Here is a 2,794-nt window from a genome sequence, read left to right as displayed (position 1 = left end):
CAAGCAGTCAAGAGCAATTGTACTTCCTGTTTTTGTATCCACCCCGTGATATTTAAAGATCAACCTCTCAAGAAACTCAACACATTAAGACTTTTCTGCTGTAACCATGGAAAGACTCCAAATACTCAGTCAACAAATGGAAAAATATCTACTGCTGTTCTTTCTTATAGCATCAGGTACAATCCACAATTATAATACATTTGTGTGATTATTCAGATCTTTAAATATATACACATCTTAATAGTGAAATTGTATCTTATTAAAAACATTTCCTTTCAGGTGTAATCTGTCAAGACTGGATTCGACCAAGTGACCAGAGGACCAGTGTTACCAGTACAGAAGGAGATTCTGTAACACTGGAGTGTTCATATGACACAAGCAGCAGCTATGTTGCACTTTATTGGTACAGAGAGTTTTCTAACACACAGCCTCAATATATACTGCTTAAAGGTGGACGATCAGAGACATATGAGAACATACCAGACCCCCAACGATTTACATCAACTACATCCCAGAAATCCACCTCACTGACCATTAAGAGTGTAACTCTGTCAGATTCGGCTCTTTATTACTGTGCTCTAAGAGTAACGGGCCAGTGATACAAAATGCCTGACAGGCTTTACAAAAACTCACTCAGAAAACTTGCTTTGAATAGTGAGTTATCAAATGAATAACAAACCACATTTATGTCTTTATAAACCACAGTCAAATTGCAGGATATGGTAACACCTGCAGCAAATAATTATACAGCTGCATGTAGCTGCAGTAAATAGTGTAATTTTAGTGATTAAATAATAAGCTTTATATATTATCAACACAGCTCTTTAGCATGGATTATTAACAGGACATTAATATTAAGTAACTTACATTTTAGACACAACTCAAATAGTTCCAAACAAAGCCACAAAAGTATCACTGCATCTCCCAGAAACACACAATTAGGGGTGTTTGTGTTTTTGAACGAATAATTCAGTAAAAAATGTAATTCATTAATAAATCAGAGCTTTTGAATGAATGAATCTAAAGAATGAATGATTCAATACGTACATGTTTCATACCTGAATGAATCAGCATTTTGAACTAATCAGTTGAATGAATCATTTACGGTAATAACTCACTCAGTCACTTGTCGCCACCTATTGGTTCTGTGTTTGGATAATATGCATTAATACTGCATTGTGATGAGGTACTTCATGATGGATGAGCCAATCAGACACTAACAGTAATGCTCTTTGCAATTATAAGGAGCTGATAGAACAATCAAAGGATTCACTGTGCAAAAAAGTTCTGGGTATAATTACAAATTGAAGATGATCACATCACTTCTCATCTGTCTCACATTTCTGACATTTCGCATTGCAGAAGTCAATTTCTGTGCACATATTGCACCAAAGACAAAAACCGTCATCGGTAAAAAGGGGGAATTTCATACTTGTATGAATCAAGCAGCTCTCATGTTTTGCTCTTCTGGCTGATCCCAAGACAGGCACCAGAGTTTTTATTGCTCAAGGGTGCACGATCAGAGACATGCTTTCAAAGCATAAGTCCTCGCTATGATTCCACAACTTCAAAGACATACACTTTTCTGATCATTAACGATCTAAAACTGGAGGACACAGCTTCCTACTACTGTGTGCTAGAAGAACACTGTGACCAAATGTATTTATTAGGCTGTGCAAAAACTCATGTTCAAAACGGTGGTCTTTCGAATCACAAAATACTCCCTTCCCTACAGTAAATAAGATTCTGAGTGGCAGGAGATGTGGTTACACCTTGTAAATGAAGAATACAAAGCAATATGTGATTGGCTGGCTACATTACTTCAAAAAAATTCCATACTGAGGAAAGAGGTGGAGCTTCCAGAGGAGACTTCAGTTTGTCACTTGTCATGTTATGTTATTTTGCTCTGCCTAGTCTCACTATGTTGCTGTACATAGTTATTTGGATGTTAACTCTTTCTGGTGGGTATTTTTTCCATATTACTGAAAATCAGTTTTTTATCTAATTATACTGTATACTTTAATATATTTCTCTTATTTTTAATTTTTAAGACGTAACTCATGCAGAAACCATTACCCCTGAACACACAGAAGTGCGTGTAAATGAGACTGAGAACATAACACTCTCCTGTAGTTATTCCTCGGCATATAGTCTCCTTTGGTATCGACAGCATCATACATCAGCTCCTCAGTTCCTCATGCTCATCCTACAAAGCTCTGGAAAAGTAATACAGACTTCAGACGAGCACCTGTCAGGAAAACTGAATGTGGATAAAAATCGTGTGGATTTGGAAATCCCCTTTTCCACAGTTAAAAGCTCTGCAGTGTATTTCTGTGCTCTGCAGACCACGGTGACAGGAAATCAAACGTTACTGTACAAAAACCTGACAGCTTGAGATCACATGGGTTTATCATGCTCAATATTCACTCTGAGTTAGGGGAGGAGCTACAAGCAGCTGTAAAGATCTCAAGTGCCATCATAGATGTGCCATTTCAGCATGATGCTGCTCACCACAATTATCCTGCTCTGTGCTGTTGGGAGTGAGTATAACTTAATATTACATAAAAGTCAAGTATTGAACTTTTGAATTTTAATTTTTTTTATTGGGTTTTTCTTAATAGCATACTGTATATTTAATATTTGAATATAATTACACTGTAAACTTTACACAAAACAAAAGTTGTTATTGTTCAGAGTCTATATCTAATTATGTTTATCATAATTTTCAGGTGGAAGGTTTGAGAGTCCTATTACATCAGACCAAACTGAGGTCTTTGATGAGGAGGGTGCCAAT

General features: G+C 36.4%; 1 pseudogene; it reads left to right on the top strand.

Annotated features, from left to right (window-relative positions):
- Positions 1-103: 103 nt before the first annotated feature.
- On the top strand, positions 104-2,786 carry LOC107580079 (Ig kappa chain V-IV region S107B-like; annotated as a pseudogene).
- The last annotated feature ends 8 nt before the right edge of the window (positions 2,787-2,794 follow it).

This window comes from Sinocyclocheilus grahami, unplaced genomic scaffold, assembly GCF_001515645.1.
Source record: "Sinocyclocheilus grahami isolate Dianchi unplaced genomic scaffold, SAMN03320097.WGS_v1.1 scaffold24365.1, whole genome shotgun sequence".
NCBI classification, from domain to species: Eukaryota; Metazoa; Chordata; class Actinopteri; order Cypriniformes; family Cyprinidae; genus Sinocyclocheilus; species Sinocyclocheilus grahami.
The sequence above is the reverse complement of the archived record's forward strand: the minus strand, read 5'-3'. Positions and strand labels throughout refer to the sequence as shown.